The sequence below is a fragment of the Peromyscus californicus genome, unplaced genomic scaffold (genome assembly GCF_007827085.1).
Source record: "Peromyscus californicus insignis strain IS unplaced genomic scaffold, ASM782708v3 Scaffold_19__1_contigs__length_69161282, whole genome shotgun sequence".
NCBI lineage: Eukaryota > Metazoa > Chordata > Mammalia > Rodentia > Cricetidae > Peromyscus > Peromyscus californicus.
The window spans coordinates 36451060-36463422 of NW_026294491.1; positions in this window are offsets into that span (position 1 = coordinate 36451060).

Consider the following 12363-nt stretch of genomic DNA (forward strand, 5'->3'; position numbering starts at 1 on the left):
AATTTTTAAAAGATATAAAAATCTAGTTTTTGAAAGCGACAAACCTGTTGTGAGCAGTTGAGAGAAAAGGCACAGCAGAAGAGATTCAAGTAAAAATTGAAATGGCTAACTATGAACAACTCTATCCCAATAAATCTAGAAAACTTCCTAGAAAGACCAACTAGAAAAGTATCTGAGAAGAAATAAAAAACTGGAGCAGGGATCTAGAGAGATGGCTCGGTGGTTAAGAGTGCACACATACTGCCCTTGCAGAGGACCCAAGCTCGGTTCCTGGCACCCATGTCAGTGGGAGCTCACAACCCCCTGTAACTCAAGCTCCAGGGGGTCTGATGCCCTTCCCCAGCCTCTGCACGCACTGGCGCACACATGTGCAGACTCAGACATACATAAAGGAAAACCTTTTTTTAATTTGGGCAGAACTAAAACCGATAAAGAGAATTTCTAATGGAAAAGTCCAACACCAGATGGCTATAGTGGTAAATTCAACAAAACATTTTTAAAGAATAGTTAACATCAGTTTTCACAAACTTAAAACTAAAACATGAGGTACAACTCTCTCTTGCTGTTAGGCTAGTATTAAGCTAACACCAAAGCCAGACTGCAACATTACAAAATTACTGACCAATAACTGTTCTGAATACTCAAAAATACTAGCAAACTAAAGCCAAGCAACATAAGAAAACAAGATTATATCATATGATCACACACGTGCATATACCCAGATACAGACATAAACATCATTTAAATCTTAATAAGCAAAATCTTGGGGGGGGTGTTTTGCTTTTTTGAGACAGGGTTTCTGTGTGGAGCCCTGGCTATCCTGGAACTAGCTTGGTAGACCAGGCTGGCCTCAAACTCAGAGATCTGCCTGCCTCTGCCTCCCAAGTGCTGCGATTAAAGGCGTGTGCCCCCACCACCTGACACAAAATCTTTTTTAAATCAATGCAATTCATCCTGTAGCTACAAGTGGTAACAGCTGCCCTAACAGAGCAGACCTAAAGCAAAATCAGAGACAAACTTCACAACAGGCTTCTGGGGTAGATGGTAGACCCAGAGCTGCCCTTGTGAGTCAATGAAGAAGAGAAAAGTTGTCTGTATTTGAAAGAGAGGAAGATGGGCAACGATTCAGAAACCCACAAAGGTAGTCTGAAAGCTTGGAGAAAAGGTGTAGTGACACAGAAGAGCCAGCCCAAGCACATGCATGACTCTGGCGAGGGGTTACATCAGGTAAGCCAGGCAATCCTGGTGAAGAGGCCAGCAGCCCTACCTTCGGGGAAGCCCACAGCCGTCAGACCCAGTTGTGGGCTTTGATGAGACCATGGTTCCTCAGGCAGATGGGTCTGCAGTAGAGGGGAATCCTATTTCTGTTACTGTGAGTGACTCAGCAGGCAGGGTCCAGGCACCACCTTGAGAGGGAACTGAGCTACACTGGAAGCCTGAGGATGGAGAACAACCACACAACGGTTTAGTCAGCCATGGTTCAGTTCAATAATGACGGACAGCCCTGGGAGTGCTACATGAGACAGAAGATAGGACAGTACAGTGCACAAGAAAAAAGCCCTGCCCTGGTTGTTCGGAGCAGAACCCATCAACTGAAAATCCCTCTGCAGTTCTGAAGCCCTGCGCCTGAGGTCAGCAGGTGGCCCCTGATGCTCTCTAGGTAGCAGTACCTACTCTGCTGCAGAGCCTGGAGACTGAAGCTCCAGCAGGCAAGCTCCCACAACCGCACCCTTCCAGCCAGAACGTGGTATCTTGGTTGCTCCCACACTCCCAGGACACTTGGGAGACATCACCCTAGCCAGGGTATCGGCCACTCCGGAAGACAGGATCCGGGAGTGAGCTTGATGAGAGACTATCCCGCTCACAGACTGCAAAGCCAAGTGTGGCCAGTAGAGGACCCTGCTACACAAAAAAGGGAAGCTACTGAAGTAGAGACAGGTCCTGTGAACAGCAGACACCTGCCTGACAGGGCTTATCCTTAGAAAAGCGCCCTCCCCGTTAACCGCCCTCACCCCCACACGTAGGAGCAGCAGGCTGCAGTTCTTAGGCTCTGAAACAAACTCCCTTGGCTCTCCATCCTTTCTTTGACCTCCAAGCCTCGTATTTACTTGTTCTTGTTTTTTTCTTTCTTTTTTTTTATTATTAAGAAATTTTCTGTTCATTTTACATACCAACCACAGGTGCCCCTCTCCTCCCTCCTCCCACCCCTCAACCTTCCCCCCAACAACCCACCCCTCATCCCACCTCCTCCAAGGCAAGGACTCCCATGGGGAGTCGGCAGAGCCTGGTACATTCCGCTGAGGCAGGTTTATTTGTTCTTAAACTCACAGCAGTCCTTTTACTTTATCCTGTGGTTTTTTGTTTTTTTTTTTTTTTTGGTTTTTCGAGACAGGGTTTCTCTGTGTAGCTTTGCGCCTTTCCTGGAACTCACTTGGTAGCCCAGGCTGGCCTCGAACTCACAGAGATCCGCCTGCCTCTGCCTCCCGAGTGCTGGGATTAAAGGCGTGCGCCACCACCGCCCGGCTATCCTGTGTTTTTTAATGATTTGGGTTTGTTTTTTCTTCATGGAATCATCTCATTTTGATTATGTATTTTTTCACTATTAGGTAATCTTTTTTCTTTTCTTGTTTCCTTTCTTCTTTAGTTCCTCTTAACTAGACCTTCAGCAGTAGCTTGACTTGGTCTTGCTGGGGACACTCTTTAGTTTTAAAAACTCGTGTTTTTATTTTGTACCCCCTTTTTATGAGGGGGGGTTGGGACAGGTTGACTCTACGTAGCCCTGTGTAGACCAGGCTGGCCTCGAACTCAGAGATGTGCCTCCAGGACGCTGGGACTACAGGTGCTGCCACCAAGCCCGCTGGACTCCTTAACGTTTATCTAACTTTGTTTTTGAACTTTATCATTATTGCAAAACCTGGGCTTTTATTGTTGTTTCTGCTCTTCTAATCTCTCTCTCTTCCCGTCCACAACATTCTTCTCTACTTTTCTCCCCTTGCTTTTCATTCATTTAATACTACTTCCCTATCTTCCCCTCTTCCCCGCCTTCTTCCTATATTTGCTATTGCCATATTTACCCTAGGTAATTTTTAACTTCATAACATTCTATATTACTTTTTCCTATTCTCCATTTAATGGTAACGTGATACTTTTTTTGTTTTTTCGAGACAGGGCTTCTCTGTGTAGCTTTGGTGCCTGTCCTGGATCTCATTCTGTAGACCAGGCTGGCCTTGAACTCACAGAGATCCACTTGGCTTTGCCTCCCGAGTGCTGGGATTAAAGGCATGTGCCACCACCGCCCGGCAGGTGTATTTCTATATTTGATACTGTTGCTGTTATAATAGTTTGTTTTCTCCATACTTCGTGGTACTAGAGACTGAGCCCTGAGAGTGGGTTGCTCACTAAGATTTGCAAGTAAAACCAGAAGAGATAACCAAACCAAAGATGTACAATTTTCATCACAGAAACACCAGGAATATGGGGGAAAAGGGAGGAGCGGGGCAAGGCAACATGATTACCACCAAAGTTCTAACTTTGTATTCATTGTTTTTAAAAGGTGAAGGATTTGTATTTTGGTATTATTTTAACTGTGTGTGTGTGTGTGTGTGTGTGTGTGTGTGTGTGTGTGTGTACCAAAGCACATGTGTGGAGGTCAGAGGACAACTTGCAGGAGTTGGTTCTCTCCTTCCACTATGTGAGGTCATCAAGGTTGGCACAATGGGTAAAGGCGCATGCCGCCATGCCTGGCAACCTGAGCTTGACCCCCAGGACTTATGTAAACACCAGTCAGAGTAGCATTGGATCAGTAATCCCCATGCACCCCTAGGGTGAGAGGCAGAGACAGGAGACTCTTCCAAAGCTTGTGATCCAGCCAGCCTGTGCACACAATGGTGAAGAAACCTTTCCTCAACAAGGTAGAAAAGGAAGGTCCAAAATCCAAAGGTTGTCTTCTAACTGCCACACAAGCAGGCATATGCAGATCACATCCACACATAGGAACGTGTACAAAACACACACACACACAAACACACATGGTTTCTTAACCCTTGAGGCAAAAAAACAACAAAACAAAACCAGCATCCTGATACCAAAATGGGTTAAGAACACAACAAAAGAAATTATAGGTCAATTTCCTTGATGAACATAGGCAGAAAGAAATCCTCCATAAGATACGTGCAAATCATGTTCAAGAGTATATTAAGACCACATACCATGACCATGATGGTTTCATCTGAGGGTTGAAAGGTTCTTTAAACATAAAAATCTAATGTTATACTCCATGGGCCTGAAGAAATGATTCAGTAGTTAAGAGTGTATACAGCTCTTTGCAGAAGACCCTTCTTTGGCTCCCAGCACCCACATCAGATGGCTCACAACAACCACCTATAACTCTAGTTCCAGGGGATGTGACACCCTCTGGAACTTGGAGGACACTTGCACATACATTCACACAGTCTCACACACATACACATAAATACTGAAAAATTAAAAATTGCTAGCCCAGACAGGCGGTAGTGGCACACACCTTTAATCCCAGCACTCGGGAGACAGAGCCAGGCGGATCTCTGTGAGTTCGAGGCCAGCCTGGTCTACAGAGCGAGATCCAGAACAGGCACCAAAGCTACACAGAGAAACCCTGTCTTGAAAAACAAAACAAACAAACAAAATTGCTAGTCCACACATAAAAAGACTTAAAGATGCTGGGTGGTGGTGGCACACGCCTTTAATCCCAGCACTTGGGAGGCAGAGGCAGGCGGATCTCTGCGAGTTCAAGGCCAGCCTGGGCTACAGAGTGAGTTCCAGGACAGGCTCCAAAGCTACACAGAGAAACCCTGTCTCAAAAAAACAACTACAACAACAACAAAACCCTATTTGTAAAATCTCCCCCAAGGAGGTAGGAGAAAAATAAAACAAGGAATAGGCCCATCCACTGCAGGGTGGTGTGGGCGGCCAGAAGACCCAGCTAGAGCCCATATCTTCCACTACGCACAAAATCAATTCAAAATTAATTAAAGACATTAAGACCTGGAACTGAAAATGCTGTAGGAAAACATATAAAGGAAACACTTCAAGCTATAGGTATTGTAAAGAATTTTCTGGAAAAATAAAAGCATAGGAATTAGTCCCAGACACTGACAAATGAGATTACAAGAGGTTAGTTCTTCAAAGCAAAGAGAATAATCCTCATAGAGAAGAGGCAGCCTACAGAATGGGAACATAGTTGTCAGCTACATGCCACTCAAGGATATATGCAGAGTATGTAAAGAATCACAAAAAGACAAAAAAAAATCGTCCAAGCAAAAAGTGGGCTCTTGTTAATTATAATTACAAGTCTTACAAGAATAAAAACAAATGGCTAAAAGTCTTCATCTTTAGTCATCAGGGAAATGCACATTAAAACTAATTAGAGATTTCACCTCATCCCAGTCAAAATGGCCACCATTAAGAATTTTTTTTTATTTTAAAAATTAAGCCAGATGGTGATGGCGTACACCTTTAATCCCACCACTGGGGAGGCAGAGGCAGGCAGAGTTCGAGGCCAGCCTGGTCTGCAGGTCGTTCCAGGACAGCCAAGACTGTTACACAGAGAAACAAAAAAAAAAAAAATTAAGATTAAGTCAGATGCAACAGCAGAAGAGGTAGGTACAATAGAAAGAAATTAAGGAACTCTTATAAAAAGGAAAAGTTTTAAAGCATAGAAACCAAGGACAGAGATCATAAGTATTGTATAGGTCCCTAGAGAAGAAAACCAAGGAAGAACAAATACCAAAATGATAACTCAATGAAGTTTTACTGGGACAAAACACTTGAACTTATATAACAGAAAGGCATTCCCGTGTATTTGGAGAAATTGAGCCACTAGAAAAGCCAAATTGAGACATATTCTTCCAAATCTATTACCTTAAGAAAAAATAAGAAAGGGAGGTTTTGAAGTGTCAGATCATTTTAAGGGGAAGAAAATGAGTTAGCATTGAAATTTTATACACTAGCCATCATTCTGAAAGACAGTAGCATGCCATATATAATATACAGAAATCACTTATGAATCCATGATTTAATATTCAGCCTAGTGCCCTATATGCAAAAAAAAGAGATACCTATGGCTGGGAGTTCACTCAGTGGTAGAGTGCATGTATGAAGCCCCAGGACTAGTCCCCAGAACTGTCCTTCACTCCCATACAAACACTTCAACATGAATGTGCAAGGTTTTTGTTTGCTTGCATTTTTTATAAAGACATGGTCTCTTGCATCTCAGACTACCGTTAAACTCATAATGTAGTTAATCTTGAACTCTACATTCTCCTGTTTCCAGTCCCTAGCACTGGGGTTATAGGTGGGCCATATCTAGGTTAAATGTATCAAATTAGGAAATATTTTAATAATCTACTAAACAACATGTTCAAATAGGGCATAACTAGAGAAATTCCAATATAATGTTTCTGGAATCATTTATTTACTTATAAAACTAAGACTGATGGTCCTTGCCAGCAATGACCAGAAATTACCCATCCCTCAGTCCCCTGAAATACTGAAAATTCAAATAAAATGTCAGAATCAATGTTGTTGGACCAGCCCAACTGTCCATCAATGGATATATGGATAAGCAAGTTGTAATGTATAGTGAGCTGGTACTGACCATAAAATACTGAAATATTTTATTCATGCTCTGTGCTGGTTAGTTTTTTATCACCTTAATACAAGCTAGTGTCATCTGAGAAGAGGGAACCTCAATTGAGAAAAATGCCTCCATCAGGCTGGCCTATAGGCAAGTTTGTGGGGCTTTTTCTCAATTAATGATTGATTTGGAAGAGCCCAGCAGATTGTTGGCAGTGCCGTCTCCAGGCAGGTGGTCCTGGGTTGTATAAGAAAGCAAGCTGAGTGAGCCATGGAGAGAAAGTCAGAAGGCAGTCCTCCACCGTGGTCTCCACTTCACTTCTTGCCTCTGTGCTTCTTCATCGAGTTCCTGCCCTGACTTTTTTCCATGACAGACTATAAACTGTAAAATGAAATAAACTAAACCTCTTTATCAAATTGCTTTTGGTCATGGTGTTTATCAGATCAGTAGAAAGCAAACTAAAGGCCGGGCGGTGGTGGCACACACCTTTAATCTCTGTGAGGTCAAGGCCAGCCTGGGCTACAGAGTGAGATCAGCAAAGGTGCAAAGCTACACAGAGAAACCCTGTCTCAAAAAACCAAAAAAAAAAAAAAAAAAAAGAAAAGCAAACTAAGACAAACTATAACACAGTGAACCCCAAAGCCCATATTCTATGGGAAAGTACAGACATAGGTGACCACAAGGTGCTGGAGGAAGAGCAGGTTGAGGTTATGGATTTCCTTTTGGAGGGAAGGAAATGTCGTGGAACTACGAAAAAGCTGCTGCTTGCGCAACACTGTGAAAGTACTGGGTGCTTCGGAACTGCACCCCTGAAAATAGTTTCATGCTATGTGAATTTCAATTTAAAAAGAGCGGAAACTAGCTTGAGGGAGAGATTGAGTTCTTGCTGCTGGAACCTGGCCACCAAGCTGGGCAGGCCTCTACATTGCAGAAATCAAGCAGCAGCATGGTGAAGGCCCTGTGGACAGGAGCCAATCTACCTGGCCAGCTACTTTGACTTAGTTTGCAGCCACTGGCTAGTAATAACTTGCCAGATGTATGAGTTTTGAGTGATTTCAGAAAAGGATTCTTCAGTCTGGTGGAAAAGCCTGCACCAATGACTCATGGATCAATAAGCAGTTCCTACCAAGCCCAACTGAAATTACAGATTCAAGACTTGGGGTATATCTCAGAGGGGGATTACTTGCCAAAATTATGAGACCATGGGTTCCAGTCCCAACACTCAGCAGGATAATAAATAAATAAATAACATTTCAGACTAGGCAGATGGCTCAGCTGTGAAAACTGTGTGGACTAGAGTTTGGATCCCTGTGAGGCGTTTACCCACCAACCCCACAGTTCCCCAGAGTTTTCTTGAGTGTGAGCAGCAAGAAATAATAGAAGAATTTATTGTGGAGAATCTTGCGGAGATAGACAGATAGAAAATAAAGGATAGCCTCGGGAGGGCCTGGAACCTATTCCAACGGGCCCCGACTGTCTCTGCCCCAGGGTTTTTATAGAGACGCCAAGGGGTGGAGCAAAAGACCTCCTCCCCCAGCACAGCCAAGTGCAGACCATCTCAGACACCTGCACTCAAGCCCGTGGTCCTAATCATCCTCTATGCGGACCTGCTGGGTAAAGCCACGAGGAACCCGAGAACGGGCTCCCACAGATCCCCAGTATGCACACAAAAGAGAGGGGCGTGCCTAGTGGCCTGCCTGTAATCCCAGTGGTTGGGAGGCAGAAATAGTAGATTCCTTTGGGCAAGCTGGCTAGCTAAACTAGTTAAATTGGCTAGCTCCAGGTCCACTGAAAGACCCTGCCCCAGTAAACAAAATGGGGAGCAAATGAGAAAGATACTCGGCTTTGACCCCAGGCCTCCACACATACGTGCACACATGCATACACACTCACACAGGCAAATATGCACACACAAGCACACTGCACACAAAAATACAACAAATAAGTAAATTAATGAGCCGGTAAATTCACAAGTTTGCCAGCACAATTTTTTTATGGTTTCATTTACTTTCTTTGATTTTTTAATTTATTTACTATAATTGTATATGTTCAAGTGATGGGGGTGGGCAGTGCACATGTGGAGATCGGAGGACAACTTGCAGGAGTCAGTTTTCTCTCCTTCCTCCCTGTGGATTCTGAAGATCGAACTCAGGTCATCGGGTAAATTCCTTTACCTGCTGTCTCTCTGGCCCAATGTTGGGGTTTTACAAGGTAGCTAAAGCAAGAACAACAACAACAAAAAAAGAATGGGAGAAACAGATTGGTTAAACACCAGGTTACTTTCTTTCTAAGCTTTAAAGCAGAAGATGTCTTGTCATTAAAGTTATGGGACTTTTTCTGACTAGTTGCTACTAGTCTCCTTAGAAAACTGATCTATGGCCGGGCGTTGGTGGCACATGTCTTTAATCCCAGCACTCGGGAGGCAGAGCCGGGCAGATCTCTGTGAGTTCAAGACCAGCCTTGTCTACAGAGTGAGATCAAGGACAGGCACCAAAACTACACAGAGAAACCCTGTCTTGAAAAAACCAAAAATGAAAGAAAGAAAGAAAGAAAGAAAGAAAGAAAGAGAGAGAGAGAGAGAGAGAGAGAGGGAGGGAGGGAGGGAGGGAGGGGAGGGGAGGGGAGGGAGGGAGGAAGGAAGGAAGGAAGGAAGGAAGGAAGGAAGGAAGGAAGGAAGGAAGGGAGGAAGGAATAAGATGTGTCTATTTGGGAATTTTCCTCTTTCCTTACTACTTAGTGTTTCTAACATTCACGACTCATTTTGGTTTTCCCTACTGGGGCCTTGTTCAGGAACTCAGCCCAAAACAGTAGCTTTCTATATGTCTCAGTTAACAGTGTTTAATCTTGGCTTTCTACACAGCCATGGGGTCATAGTAGTAATCTACAACTTTGTATTTTACAAGTGCTTTTCATTTTAGACAGAGGATTTGGAGGAATTGAGCTGGAATTGAGCTGGGAGCCTCCTCACTGGGGACTAGTTCTCTGTGATGCAAGGTTCCCAGGGAGAAAAGCAATCAATAGTCCTACCCAGCTCTAAACCCTATGAACCACAAGAATGACCAACCCACCAAGGTATTCCCAACAGTGCAATAATGGCACTCTATTGTAAGGCAACCAGCAACTGTCTAACTGTACTTAAGGCTCACTCAATAGGAGGGACTTCATGCCTGGCACTAGAAACATAGCCAACTACCTGTGGCTGGTGATGTCACAGGTCCTAGAGAACCTACTACTGCTATGTAGCTGAAAGTTTTCCTGTGTCCCTCCCGATCCACAGCCGCTCAGACCCAAGTAAACACACAGAGGCTTATATTAATTAAAACTGCTCGGCCATTAGCTCAGGCTAACTACTGACTAGCTCTTACATTTAAACTCAGCCCATTTCTGTTCATCTATATGTTGCCACATGTTCCATGGCTTTACCTGTATGCCATTGTATGCTGCTCTCTGGACAGTAGGCTGGCATCTCCTGACTCAGCCTTCCTCTTCCCAGAATTCTCCTTGTCTGCTAATCCCACCTATATTACTGCCTGGCTACTGACCAATCAACATTTTATTTATCAACACACATTCGCAGCATACAGAATGACATTCCCATCACTGCTACTTTCCCAAACCGATATAATTCCTAATTTCATTTCTAATACTTATTCTTATACCCACAGATAAGTATAGCTCTAACTCATTGGCAAAGAAACCTCTTTCTGCAGCACATGGAGACCAGAAATGCACAGCTGGTCAAAATACAGAGAACATACCATGGGGGTGCCCAGCTCCAACTGATACATCCACAACATAATCCCTTATACCTAAGGTTCAGGGAACATCACAGATTGTAGGAGCCAGAGAACTGACTGTGAAATAGTATCTTCTATATATGATGGGAAACTGCACTTAAGAAATTTTGGCTGGGCCTGGTGGCATATACCTTTAATCCCAGCACTCAGGGAGGCAGAGGCAGGTGGATCTCTCTGAGTTTGAGGCCAGCCTGGTCTACATAGTGAGTTCCAGGACAGCCAAGGGTGTTACACAGAAAAACTCTGTCTCTTGAAAATCCAAAGAAGAAGAGGAGGAGGAGGAGGAGGAGGAGAAAAAGAAATCTCAAGAGTATGGTCACCTAAACAAGACCTGGATAATGACAAGAGTTGACATGCCAACATGACTGGGGGAGCTCTCTCAGGGCCCATCTCTAGATGAAGAGCTGCAGGCAATGAATGGTTCGCTAAGAGAGGAGGAGCCACCTTCTCCAGGGACGAGCTTCCTGATAGGTCAGCCAGTTTCAGGTGGTCAACCCTAAACACCTGTACATCAAGTGGACTCAGCAGCATGTATGTGTATGTGTGTGTGCACATGTATGTGCACATATACATATAAATAACAAAGATGAAAAGTTCATGAATTTCAGATGTACTTGGGGGGGAGCACAAGAGGAGTTGGAGGGGAGAAATGAAGTGAATGCAGTACACATGCAGAAAATTCTCCAACAAACCACAATAATAAACTAGTGTTTTCCCATGAGCTTTCCCACTGGGGCCTGAGAATCAACTAGCTGATTAGGACAAAAATACTCCTGTTTTCACTGGGCATGGCAGTGCATGCCTGCAATCCAAGCATCTGGGAGGAGGCAGAATTATGAGTTCAAAGCCAATCTTAGGTTTTATATCAAAAGACCAAAAAGCAAATAACAATAATAACACCCACTCCCCTTCTGCAGTTAGGCAAACAACTGCCATAAGATGAAATCACATCATCATTAACCCTATGGTAACTGTCTATTTCTGTTCCCAGGTTGTTCCTTTGTAAAGAGGTAGAGGTTGAGACTGAGGAGGGCGTTGCGGTCCGTATGTTCCTTTTCTTTAAAAAAGAAAAACTTTTGTGATTAAAACTGCCGTTTAGAAAGGCACATTCCCTAGTGCAGTGCCGTATTTGGATGTCTTGGAGTCTCAGAAATTTGGCTACGTAATTCTCCTACAAAGTACCTTGAAAGCTTAAAGCTCTAGCAGAGGAACACGGGTACTCACATACCCTTGACTGAAGAACAGTCATCCTCTGTCAGAGAAGGCTGCCCTCTTCCTCAAATACAGTTTTGGCAGGGGCATTAACTGAAGCCATGACAAAGGGCAGAGACAGCCATCTAGCCAGACATATCATCCAAATGAACCCTGATGATCAAAGAGGTGACAAACGCCATGGCCAGATTGCCCTCCTACCCAGGATTTGATTTTTATGTTTCAATTTTTTTTTGAGACAGGATTTCTCTGTGTAGCTTTGGTGCCTGTCCTGGAACTCACTCTGTAGACCAGGCTGCCTCGAACTCACAGAGATCCGCCTGGCTCTGCCTCCTGAGTGCTGGGATTAAAGGCATGCGCCACCACTGCCCGGCTTTTTATGTTTCAATTTTAAAAGCTATAAATGCAGAACAAATCCTTTTTGATGTTGAATAAATTGTAGAGAAAGTCTTCAAGCATAATTGTGATGGTCCCCTAACTAAATTAATAAAAGGCGAGGTCTAAATTGGGAATTTGGACTGTGGGGACCTACGTTGGAAAGATCTGTCTTGTCCCCAGACTTTTCCTTCTCCCTTCCCTAGCCCCCTGAGTGGTCTGAGGTGAGCAGCCTCTTCTACCACAGGATCCTCCTGCCATAGTGTTATACCACGGTCCAAAGACAAAGGGCTGAGTGACCATGGGCGATGCTTAAGTGCTGGGGAGTTCTAGATCACTGCCACTTAGCAACACTTGTTACCTAGC